The sequence below is a fragment of the Oryx dammah genome, unplaced genomic scaffold (genome assembly GCF_014754425.2).
Source record: "Oryx dammah isolate SB20612 unplaced genomic scaffold, SCBI_Odam_1.1 HiC_scaffold_2, whole genome shotgun sequence".
NCBI lineage: Eukaryota > Metazoa > Chordata > Mammalia > Artiodactyla > Bovidae > Oryx > Oryx dammah.
This window is the reverse complement of record NW_024070186.1, coordinates 84,987,894-85,001,649: the sequence shown is the minus strand read 5'-3', so window position 1 is coordinate 85,001,649 and position 13,756 is coordinate 84,987,894. Positions and strand designations below refer to the sequence as shown.

Genomic DNA, 13,756 nt, shown 5'->3' with positions numbered 1-13,756 from the left:
TGGAAGAAACCCAAGGATCTACCAATGGATGGATGGATAAGCAAAATGAGGTAATATATACACAATAGAATATATTCAGCCCTAACGAAGGAAATTCTGTAATATGTTACAACATGGATGAACCTTGTAGACATTATGCTAGTGAAATAAGCCAGTCACAAAAAGATAAATACTGTATGACTCCACTTACATGAGGTACTTAGAGTGGTCAAAATCATAAAGACAGAAAGTAAAATGGTGGTTGTCATGGGCTGGTGGGAGGAGAAAATTCTGAGTTACTGTTCAACAGGCATAGGATTTCAGTTTTACTAGATTAAAAGTTATGGGAATGGATGGTGGTTATGGTTGTTCAACAATATAGACACATTTAATACCACTGAACTACAAACTCAAAAATGGTTAAGGTGGTAAATTTAATCTTATATTTATTTTTACCACAATAAAAAATAAGTACAAATAAAACTTCAAAGCTAGGTGAAAAAGAAACCTGAACACTGATTTGTCCATTTTTTTTTACCCATTTTTTTTACCCAACGTTAGCTGAACACTGTATCACTAAAGATATATTTAAGTGAAGTCAACATACAAAGCCAAAGTCAGCTAACTTAGTCTGGTCTTCTTATCCAATTAACTTGTACAAGGAAAAAAAAAGAAAAAAACTCAGCCTTTTCAAATTCTAACTGAAAATTATTTATTAGATAACCATACTTTTACTCATAAAAAAATCTCTGCCTCTTTCTCTCATGTGTACACACACACATTCTATTTTTAAAAGATTAACATAATTTTAGGAAAACCAAATCTACTTCATACCATACACGGCAGTAAAAGAAATCATAATTATAGGAATGGGAAGAAAATAAAAGCGCATGTTTTTCATCCCAGGCTGGGAATCTGTAAACACATACACAAAACCAGAAGAAACTTAGCTACCCATCCTCAAATTAAACACACATATAAAGAAATCACAAACAAGGCACAAAAGAAAACAAATGTTTAAAACAACAAACAGGATCATTAGCCCTATAGCCTGGCTCTTATAAATCACTGGGGGAAGAATATAAGTCAACAAACATAATAAAGGGATACTCACAAAAGACATATAATTGGGTCTGTAAACTTAAAGGAAAACACGCTCATCTTTTTTAGGAAGTAAAAAATTACAATGCCAAGATTCAGAAAAATGGGCTTCCAGGTAGAGGTCTTTTCCTGGTGGACAATCTGGTAAAATGTTTTAAAAGTTCTGAAAATATTTCTACTTCTCTAGTAATTATACTTCCAGGAATTACTCTTAGAAGAAACAGCACTAGTGAGGAATATAAATATTTGTGGTATACTGACAAACTATATATACTGTAAAATATATTTTAAAAAACTTAATTATGAATTTGACCACTGAAAGTTACTACACAACTTCCAGCATCACTTTTTAAACTATATCCTTCTGTAAAAAGGTACAATTACACAGAAAACAACCATCCACAAAAGAAATCAACATCAGCCAGTTTATTTAACAGGATATAAGAAATCTATTTTTACACGTAGACTTCAATTATTTTCAAAACTCCTGAAAAGAATTTACTAACTTTATCCTGAGTAAGAGTAAAGTTAACACAGACATACTTACAAAACTTAACAGTTTATATGCTCAAATGAGTGAAAGGAAAATTTAAACATTTCTATACCTTAACAATAGATACACTATAAGGAAGGATACTCTACAGCTTAGTTTAGGGAGAAGTTTAGGGAGAAATACATGCAGAAGGATATTCACTATAGATTAGTTTAAAGAAAAAATTGGAAATAAACTGCTTATCATTAATATGTTTTTAAATTATGTTAGCAATAATTTGAAAGGAAATGTAATGTGGAAGTTAAATTAGGTAAAAAGTTACCTCTTCTAAGGGGAAAAGATAAAGACACAACTACTGAATGAAGAAAGCATGTTTCAAAGCTAACAAACACATTTTGAACATTTTAAAGTAAAATAATAGTTTATCTATGTGTACATATGTATAAACATTGTATGTATATGCAGTTATGTGTTTGCAAAGCATATCCATAAATGTCCATATGTATTAATAATTCAGAGGGGTCTGACAAGATTTAAAACAAAAGAAGAAATCACTGAAATTCTGAAAAGGAAAGAAATCACTAAAAATTTTGTCTTTTCACTTTTCAAAAGACATAAAATTTTTAGTGATTTCTTGCTTTCCTTTTCAGAATGAACCATTTCTTGTTTTATATCTTTCAGACTCCCCCCACCAAATTTTATGTATCTTCTGATACATAAGTTGCCCCTTGATCTCTTTATATTCCATATAATTACTCAGAAACTCAAGGTATTTAACCTGTAGGCTTCCCAGTATAATCACTTCATATTCATGGAACAGTTCAGTGTGGTCCCCTGGCTTTTGTTGTTTAGTAGCTAAGTTGTGTCAGACTTCTTTGCAACTCGATGGACTGCAGGGCAGCAGGCTCCTCCGTGCATGGAATTTCCCAGGCAAGAATACTGGAATGGGTTGTCATTCCTTCCCCAGGGGATCTTCCTAACCCATGGATCAAACCCATGTCTCCTGCATTGGTAGGCAGATTCTTTACCACTAAGCCACCAGGGGAAGTATCCCTGGCTTTTGTACTTCCTGCAAACTGGCAGCAGAATGCAATAGCTTGATCAGTCTCATGTTTAATCCTTTTGGCTAGACTATAGATGTACTGTGTTTTTCTATCAAGCAACACATAATGTCTGGTTATATCTTTTTGCAATGTTAGGAGCTCCTGATAATGCCTAAATCAATTCACTCCATGAGGGTTGCAAGATGATGACAATCTATTATCTTTTTTCATTTATTAAAAAATACATACACACACACAGATATGTAAGAGTTGTCTTCACTGTTTGGTTACCTGTTGGTATGGTTCACACATGAACAACATGCTCTTTTATCTACTAGTTTTCAAAATAGATAAAAAATTGGCTCCCTATCATCCTCCAAAAGCAATTAAGAGTTTTTCATATATCACTCAATGCAATCCAAAGCAAAATCCCATCTGGCTTTCTTCAAAATTAACAAGCTGAGCCTAATATTCAGGAAGGGTTGCAAAAGACCCAGAATAGTCAAAACAGTCTTGAAACAGAAGAACAAAGTAGAGGACTAACACTTTGAAATTTTAAAACTTCCTTCAAAACTGTATGAATCAAGATTGTGATACTGGCACAAGGATAGACACAGAGCAGTGTAATAGAATTTATAGTCCAGAAATGTATCCTATGATTTATGGTCAACTGATTTTCAGCATGAGCGCTAAGAAAATTGAATGAGAAAGGGATACCTTTTCAACATCTGTATGCAAAAAAAAGTTAAGTTAGACCTCTTTCTCACATGATATATAAAAGGCTAGTTCAAAATGGATTAAGACCTAAATGTAAAAACTAAAACCATAAGTCTTAAGAAAATGTAAGTACAAATCTTTGCAACCTTGTATTGTCGTTCAGTACCTAAGTCTGACTCTTTGTGACCCCATGGACTGCAGCACAGCAGGCATCCCTGTCCTTCATCCACTCCTGGAGTGTGCTCAAACTCCTGTCCATTGAGTCAGTGATGCCATCCAACCATCTCATCCTCTGTCACGCTCTTCTCCTGCTGCCCTCAATCTTTCCTGGAACCACGGTCTTTTCTAATGAGTCAGCTCTTTGCGTCAGGTGGACAAAGTATTGGAGCTTCGGCATCAGTCCTTCCAATGAATATTCAGGCTTGATCTCCTTTATGATGGACTGGTTTGATCGTGCAGTCCAAGGGACTCTCAAGAGTCTTCAAAAACATTAATTCTTTGGCACTTTGCCTTCTTCATGGTCCAGATCTTACGTCTATACATAACTACTGGGAAAACCATAGCGTTAACTATACAGACCTTTGTCAGCAAAATGATGTCTCTCCTTTTTAATACACTGTCTAGGCTTGTCATAGCTTTCCTTCCAAGGAGCAAGTGTCTTTTATTTCATGGCTGCAGTTATCATCCGCAGTGATTCTGGAGCCCAAGAAAATACAATCTGTCACTGCTTCCACTGTTTCCCCATCTATTTGCCATGAGTTGATGGGACCAGATGCCATGATCTTAGTTTTTCGAATGCTGAGTTTTAAGCCAGCTTTTTTACTCTCCTCTTTCACCCTCATCAAGAGGCTCTTTAGTTTCTCTTCACTCTCTGCCATTAGAGTGGTATCATCTACATGTCTGAGGCTGTTCATGTTTCTCCCAGCAATCTTGATTCCAGCTTATGATTTATCCAGCCTGGTATTTCACGTGATGCCCTCTGCACAGAGGTTAAAATAAACAGGGTGATAATAGACAGCCTTTTCATACTCCTTTCCCATTTCTGAACCAGTCAGTTGTTCCATTTAAGGTTCTAACTGTTGCTTCTTGACCTGCATACAAGTTTCTCGGGAGACAGGTCAGGTAGTCTGGTATTTCCATCTCTTTTAAGAATTTTTCGTTAGTTGTGATCTACACAGTCAAATGCTTTAGTGTAGTCAATGACATAGATGTTTTTCTGGAATTCCCTGGCTTTCTCTATGACCCAGTGAATGGTGGCAATTTAATTTCTGGTTCCTCTGTGCCTTTTCGAAATCCAGCTTGTACATCTGGAAGTTCTCGGTTCACATACTGCTGAAGTCTACCCTGAAGGAGTTTGAGCATAATCTTTCTAGAAGGAATGGCAAACCACTCCAGTATTCTTGCCATGAAAACCCCATGAACAGTCTGAAAAGGCAACCTTGTATTAGCCAGTGTTTTCTTAGGTATGACATTTAAAACACAAGCCACCAAAAAGGGGGTGGGGGGAACAACAGATAAATCTGACTTCATATAAATGAAAAAACTTTTTTGATCATCAAAGGTCACTATTAGAAAGGTGAAAAAATAACTCACAGGAGAAAATACTTGCAAATCATGTATTTGATAAGGCTATCTACAAACAGTGCATAAGGTTCACTTCAGTTCAGTCGCTCAGTCGTGTCCGACTCTTTGCGGCCCCATGAATCGCAGCACGCCAGGGCCTCCCTGTTCATCACCATCTCCTGGAGTTCACTCAGACTCATGTCCATCGAGTTCGTGATGCCATCCAGCCATCTCATCCTCGGTCGTCCCGTTCTCCTCCTGCCCCCAATCCCTCCCAGCATCAGAGTCTTTTCCAATGACTCAACTCTTCTCATGAGGTGGCCAAAGTACTGGAGTTTCAGCTTTAGCATATTTCCTTCCAAAGAAATCCCAGGGTTGATCTCCTTCAGAATGGACTGGTTGGATCTCCTTGCAGTCCAAGGGACTCTCAAGAGTCTTCTCCAACACCACAGTTCAAAAGCATCAATTCTTTGGCGCTCAGCCTTCTTCACAGTCCAACTCTCACATCCATACATGACCACAGGAAAAACCATAGCCTTGACTAGACAGACCTTAGTCGGCAAAGTAATATCTCTGCTTTTGAATATACTATCTAGGTTGGTCATAACTTTTCTTCCAAGGCGTAAGTGTCTTTTAATTTCATGGCTGCCGTCACCATCTGCCGTGATTTTGGAGCCCCCAAAAATAAAGTGTGACTCTGTTTCCACTGTTTCCCCATCTATTTCCCATGAAGTGATGGGACCGGATGCCATGATCTTCGTTTTCTGAATGTTGAGCTTTAAGCCAACTTTTTCACTCTCCTCTTTCACTTTCATCAAGAGGCGTTTTAGCTCCTCTTCACTTTCTGCCATAAGGGTGGTGTCATCTGCATATCTGAGGTGATTGAGATTTCTCCCAGCAATCTTGATTCCATCTTGTGTTTCTTCCAGTCCAGTGTTTCTCATGATGTACTCTGCATAGAAGTTAAATAAGCAGGGTGACGATATACAGCCTTGACGTACTCCTTTTCCTATTTGGAACCAGTCTGTTGTTCCATGTCCAGTTCTAACCGTTGCTTCCTGACCTGCATACTGATTTCTCAAGAGGCAGATGAGGTGGTCTGGTATTCCCATCTCTTTCAGAATTTTCCACAGCTGATTGTGATCCACACAGTCAAAGGCTTTGATGTAGTCAATAAAGCAGAAATAGATGTTTTTCTGGAACTCTCTTGCTTTTTCCATGATCCAGCAGATGTTGGCAATTTGATCTCTGGTTCCTCTTGCATAAGGTAAATATCCAAAATATACAAGGAAGGCCTTCAACTCAAGAATAAAAAGGCAACACAATTTTCAAATGGGCAAAGGATTTAAACAGACATTTCTCCAAAGAAATTTATATTTTGGATATAAATATCTTCAAAACGAAATGTGCTATATACATATAATAGAATAGTTCTCAGCCAAAAAAAAAAACCTGAAGGAACCACTGATATAGGGGACAATGTTGGTGAAACACAAAATAATCTGAAAGAAGCTAGGTTATAAAATAGAATATATTTTATTATTTCATTTATATAAAACTCTAGAAAAGTCAAACTAATCTATAATCTAAAAATTAAACAAGTAGTAGTCTGGGAGAAGGACAAGAGGAAGGGATTGAAAGAAGGAAACTTACAGGAGTGATGGATATGTTCACTATCTCAATTACAGTGATGGTTTCAAAGGTATGTAAACATGTCAAAACCTGTATAATTGTACTCTTTTAATATGTACAGTTTATTGTATGTCAATTATAGTAAAGATAATTTTAAAAATCGTATTCATTATGTTTAGATTCTAATTAAAATTTCTAATGAAGTGTTTTGTTATTCTTCTTAAATTATTATAAAATGACAAAGTATTCAAAAATAAAAATAGTAACAAAAAAATAAAAGGCCCACAAAGAATGAGGAATAATTTTCCAGGTACACTGAGGGTTAAGTGATTGTTAGCTAAGAGAAATGATCAAGGGAGTCTGTACAGCAGATACCTACCTTTATGAGAATACCGTAAAGAACATAATGGAATTTACAAGAATCATTACTCACTTTAAATGTGAGGTACAAATTACTAAGTGTAAAATAAGTAAGCTATAAGGACATATAGTACAGTATGGGGAATACAACCAATATTTTATAATAACTTTAAGACTGACATATGTTGTACACCCAAAACTAATATTATAAATCAACTATACTTCAATTAAAAAGAAAGACAAAAATTTGTGAAATATGTCAAACTTGCATGGCTTTTTTCCCTCTAAAACCAACTGAGGATACCTTTAAAAATTCTGCCAGGAGCTCCCAGTAGTGTTAATGACTATGAAATTCAGGGGAAGATTTCCTTTATATGTATTTTTAATTCTAGTAAATGACAAAGATAGTTTAAAGTAAATTTGTTTTTCCTTTAAACAAAAATGCCCATAGCTATACTATCAGAACAAACACACTCTTGGACTTTAAGTCCAGGAAAACAGCCAATTTGCTTCACTCCTCAAAACATACTGTTGAACAAAAGTTATTATTTTCTATCTCTGTAGGATGAATCAGGAACTACAACTTCTATTGCTGCACAATTTTATAGATAATTTCCAATTGATGAATAGGTTGTATTCCCAATATCAGTACTTTTTCCTTGTTTAAAAACTTGAAATCCTTACAATATAGATTATGTTAGGTTCCCCCAAATATAGCTAAACACACATATACATGCATATATGTATATAGATAATACTGTTTTGAAATTAAAACTCAGAATACCAAAATATTCTATATCTTCTTTCCTACCTTCCATTCCCAAATATAAGATCAAGAAATTTCTTCTTTGGTAGTAGCAAATAGGAATAGGGTGGCCAAATTGAGAAGCAGAGGCTGCACTGACTTTCTTAATCTGAAAAATTCAAGTAATTTTTAAAATAAATATTTAAAAATCAGAGCACCCTTACTTATTCTTTGGGCAATCACTACTGATAGAATATGTTCAAACAAGGTTTACGAACGTTCAGTAAACTTCATAATAAAATGTTTTCCAGGATGTGATACATCATAAATGCTTTACATTCAAAACTTCCCTCACATGTTTGTGGAACTTTCAATTCTAATTTTTCCTTAATAAGGTCCTTGTTTGGGGTTGAACTGTACGATCCAAAATTCATCTGTTGAAGCCCTAGGGTCCCAGTACCTTAGAATAGGATTGTATTTCAAGACAGGGCTTTTTGAGGCGAAGCGCGAGCGAGAACCGTGTGCTGTGTAGTTGTTTCCGAAGGGCAGCAAAGGAAAAGGGTTAGCCATGTCGTCTTTGGTCAGAAGGATAATCAGCACCGCGAAAGCCCCCGCGGCTATTGGTCCCTACAGTCAGGCTGTGTTAGTCGACAGGACCATTTACATTTCAGGACAGCTAGGCCTGGACCCTGCAAGTGGACAGCTTGTGCCAGGAGGGGTGGCAGAAGAGGCTAAACAGGTTCTTACAAACATAGGTGCAATTCTGAAAGCAGCAGGCTGTGACTTCACGAATGTGGTGTAAGCAAGCAACTGGTTTGCTGGCGGACATAAATGACTTCAGTGCTGTCAATGATGTCTACAAACAATATTTCCAGAGTAGTTTTCCGGCGAGAGCTGCTTACCAGGTTGCTGCTTTGCCCAAAGGAGGCCGTGTTGAGATCGAAGCAATAGCTGTGCAAGGACCTCTCACGACAGCATCACTCTAAGTGGGCCAAGTGTTATTTAGTCTGGAAATTTAATAGTGTTTTTAAACTAATGGCTTAATCCTTGTTGGAAAGTATACGGTTGAAATATCTGAAAATATTATGGAAATACCATATAATAAGGGAAACAATATGAACTGAAGATTAATGATCAATCTAGTTACTAATATTACAAATTATACTTCTGTAACACTTGTATTGCTGGATGTGGGAAAACAGACATGCCTTACTGAGTTAACTCAGAAGAATAAAAGTAGAAGGAAATAACAAGTAGGAAAGATGAGCTACTATGCCTGAAAAGTAAGAAAAAGCACAACTAATTCAACTAAACCCTATTAATTTAATGATGGGAAGTATTTTGTCAGATATGTGATTTTTGCTTGAATAAAACTAAGGCATTTAAATTTGAATGGCAGAGATAAAGGAGAAGAAACTGGACCAAATTTTATATAGATAATATTTTTCTAGTGGAAATAAAATAGCATGCAGATTTTCCTTGGTGTGATTCCATTCACTGATTTTTTTTAACAGTTTAATGTATACATTAAATTACATTACCTAAATAAAAGTGAAGAAACTAAAAAAAAAAAAAAAAAAACAAAAAAAGACAGGGCTTTTTAAGAAATGATTCTGTTAAAACGAAGCCAGTAGGGTGTAATAATCCAATACAACTGGTGTTCTTATAAGAAATGTGAACACACTGAGAGATACACCAGGGGGCGCCTGTGCACAAAAGAAACCGGATGAGATAAAAGGCAGCAAGAGGACCGCCATCTGCAAACTACGGAGAAAGAGATGTAAGAAAAAAATGTCAATTCTGCCAGCATCTTGGATTTCAGCTTCCAGAAGAGAGAGAAAATAAAACTTTGTTTTTAAGCCATTCAGTGTTTATTTTGTAACAACAGCCTTAGCAAACTAATAGCTTAAAACGCAATCATTAATTATGCACACTAGTTATTCTAGTTAACTAGAGTTTTTATCCCAACATTCTTGCTGACAGAATTTCTAACTAGAGCAGCATTTCCTTTGTTCACTGCTATATTTCCACAGCACAGATACTCAATAAATAATCACTGAATGAATAATGGGAGAATGCATGAATGAATGAGTCAATCAATTAATGACTGATTTTCTTTTTAAAATTATAAAAGACATATATACTGTTGTAACTTCCTGAAACAATTCCACTATTTCAATATTAAATAATCAAACAAGTGGTGCTTGTCTTAAATTTAGTATATCCTTTCAAAACTTGTCAAGTTTCCCATTTGTAACAATTGTGAAAAAGAAAATTACATATATATAAATATTTAAAACAATATTCTTAAAGGAATATAAGAAAAACTCCGTTCAAAGGTAATAAATTTTCAAATAAAGAGATTGAAAGCCTAGACATCAATACATCACCACGTGCATCACGTGCATGCGTGCTCAGTCCCTTCAGTCGTGTCCGACTCTTGGTGACCCTATGGACTGTAGCCCGCCAGGCTTCTCTATCCATGGAATTCTCCAGGCAAGACTACTGGAAGATCCTCCAGGGGATCTTCTGGATCCAGGTATCTAACCCATGTCTCTAACCCATGCCTCTTATGTTTCCTGCACTGGCAGGCATGTTCTTCACACTAGCGCCACCTGGCAAGCCCAGAACATCACCATGCTGCTGCTGCTGCTACTGCTAAGTCGCTTCAGTGTCCGACTCTATGCGACCCCACAGACGCCAGCCCACCAGGCTCCCCCGTCCCTGGGAGTCTCCAGGCAAGAACACCGGAGTGGGTTGCCATTTCCTTCTCCAATGCATGAAAGTGAAAAGTGAAAATGAAGTCACTCAGTCGTGTCCGACCCTTAGCGACCCCATGGACTGCAGCCCACCAGGCTCCTCCATCCATGGGATTTTCCAGGCAAGACTACTGGAGTGGAGTGCCATTGCCTTCTCTGACACATCACCATATATAGTTTTAAATGGATATGAAGGAAAACAAGCAACTATTTCTACATGTAGACTTATTATGGGCCTAGTGCTACCAGAAAACTGCTACTAGAAACTAGTTACCAATACATGAAATAATTATTTTATTTAAATATTCACTTTAAGGAAGGAATTTAACATAGCATCTGGAAAGACTGAAGAATTAACTGAAGTCCTGGAGTTTTACTGAAGAATATCTTTCACTCTTCAGAGAAACCATGCAGTCAATCAAAAAAAAGGGGGAGGGTTTCCAGGGAATTCTCTATCAGTCCAATGGTTAGGGCTTCGTGCTCTCACTGCTGAGAGCCTAGGTTCGGGGAACTAAGGTCCCACAAGCTGCATGGTGCGGTCAAAAAAAAAAAAAAAACCAGAACAGGACAGTACACTAAAGATATACGTTCAGTGTCAAAGTCTTGTAACAAAGCCAAGAGAAAAGTATATTCAATGTTAGAAAAAATACATTAGAGGAAACTTGTGTTTTAACATAAGGCATTTAACATTACTGTTAAAAATCATTCTTAACCAATTAAAAGGAACAGTTTGCTATTGGTCATTGATTAGAGTATTCCTCAATTTGTGTCTATTTTGAAAATGTATCCTTAAGTAAGAATATTTTAAGTCACCTATTAAAGCTTAGTAAACTGGTTTGAAGGAACCTTCTAAGGCTAAAGGGACATGCTCCTTATACTTCAACATGTACAGCACTAATCCAAAAATAGGTTTTTGCAAGTTTACTTTTGCTTCTAAAGGTTGTAGCAAAGAAGTGAATAGAGTTCCAACTGGACCTTACTACTTTATTTCAACTAAACAGACATACCACTTGATCAGCAACATCTATTAGTAGATGTTGCAATTAATCAGATTTCAGTTTAAAAAAACTGCACTTATCATTAACTCAGACTCTGTAAGTTGGTTCACCTAATATTACAATGTTTTCTTTGCTTTTCTCTAATATAGAGGCTATAGAAGCTAAATACTAAGTTTCCTACTTTCCCTTCAGTTCAGTTCAGTCGCTCAGTTGTGGCCGACTCTGTGACCCCATGAACTGCAGCACACCAGGCCTCCCTGTCCATCACCAACTCCTGGAGTTCACTCAAACTCACGTCCATCGAGTTGGTGATGCCATCCAGCCATCACATCCTCTGTGGTCCCCTTCTCCTCCTGCCCCCAATCCCTCCCAACTTCAGAGTCTTTTCCAATGACTCAACTCTTCTCATGAGGTGGCCAAAGTACTGGAGTTTCAGCTTTAGCATCAGTCCTTGCAATGAACACCCAGGACTGATCTCCTTCAGAATGGACTGGCTGGATCTCCTTGCAGTCCAAGGGACTCTCAAGAGTCTTCTCTAACACCACAGTTCAAAAGCATCAATTCTTTGGCACTCAGCTTTCTTCACAGTCCAACTCTCACATCCATAGATGACCACTAGAAAAACCATAGCCTTGACTAGATGGACCTTTGATGGCAAAGAAATGTCTCTGCTTCTCAATATGCTATCTAGGTTGGTCATAACTTTCCTTCCAAGGAGTAAGTGTCTTTTAATTTCATGGCTGCAATCACCATCTGCTGTGATTTTTGGAGCCCCAAAAAATAGTCTGACACTGTTTCCACTGTTTCTCCATCTATTTCCCATGAAGTGATGGGACCGGATGCTATGATCTTCGTTTTCTGAATGTTGAGCTTTAAGCCAACTTTTTCACTCTCCTCTTTCACGTTCATCAAGAGGCTTTTTAGTTCCTCTTCACTTTCTGCCATAAGGGTGGTGTCATCTGCATATCTGAGGTTATTAATATTTCTCCTGGCAATCTTGATTCCAGCTTGTGCTTCTTCCGGCCCAGCATTTCTCCTGATGTACTCTGCATATAAGTTAAATAAGCAGGGTGACAATATACAGCCTTGACGTACTCCTTTTCCTACTTGGAACCAGTCTGCTGTTCCATGTCCAGTTCTAACTGTTGCTTCCTGACCCGCATATAGGTTTCTCAAGAGGCCGGTCAGGTGGCCTGGTATTCCCATCTCTTTCAGAATTTTCCATGGTGTATTGTGATCCACACAATCAAAGGCTTTGGCATAGTCAATAAAGCAGAAATAGATGTTTTCCTGCAACTCTCTTGCTTTTTCGATGATCCACTACTAAGTAAATATAAGCAGATGCAGTGTAGCTTTATAAACCACACTCTTTCCTCCTTCCCACTTCTTTCTGTTTTTAGGGCTACAGCTCCAACAGTTACCTTTCAATGAGGCAAAGGCCAAGATGTCAGCAGCTGTAGCAGCTGTATACTTCGAAGCTGATTATAACTAGGAAAAAAAGGCCCACTTGTTTCAAAGCCATTGTCAGCCTAGTATTTAATTATGTGCAAATACCATCTTTAAGCATGACTCAAACTAAGCAAAGTAAATGGGCCACACTGGTCAAATCTATGTGATAAGACTTTCTCTCCAGGGAAGGTGGGTGGGTAGGAGGTGGTGAGAAGGGGAAGGTAATTATAGAAGAGTAAGACAGTGCTTCTCAACCTTTCCCACTAAATATCTTCTCATAGCAATAAATATAAATAAATCATCACTTTAAGAATATGAAGAGATATAGAGCAAGGAGTCATAGCCATGCATGTAATACTTCCTAAAAGCCTTACCTTTTGTCTTATATGAATTCCACAAATATAATTAACTTATACCAATTATCTAAAGAAACTATACATTAACCTAGTCAAATGATATATCACAAGTTTCAATATGAAATTTTAGTCTTTTTCTTATTTAAAAATACATTCAAGAAAAATTGATTACATATATACATACACACACACACACAAATATATACTTTTCCATATCCATTAACACATCATGTTTATCTTGAAGCTACCTGTTTCCTAGGCCAAGAAAACAAAGCTGTAACAGAACTGCACCTCTTGTAATAAAACAGAATCACCAAAGTTTATTGGAGGATCTTTCTGTGAGGAAAAGACAGTCACAAAAACATTTCTGACTTATTACTGGTTGTGTTGAGTTCTCTCTGGGATTCTCTCACTTTAATAACTACTGCCACCAAATACAATTTAAAGTTTTATTATAAAAAGCTTTATGATGGCTTCCCTTAGGGACAGCTGGTAAAAGCAAGAACTCAGAAGAGCTTCTACTCTTTTAAATATATTAGATAAGAATAAAAAAAAAATTTC

General features: G+C 36.9%; 1 protein-coding gene and 1 pseudogene across 8 annotated transcripts in view; one reads left to right on the top strand and one right to left on the bottom strand.

Moving 5' to 3' along the window:
• Positions 1–13,756, bottom strand: part of DLG1 (discs large MAGUK scaffold protein 1) — a 256,793-nt gene that overhangs the window by 168,356 nt on the left and 74,681 nt on the right. The window lies entirely within an intron of this gene.
• On the top strand, positions 8,136–9,111 carry LOC120870343 (annotated as a pseudogene).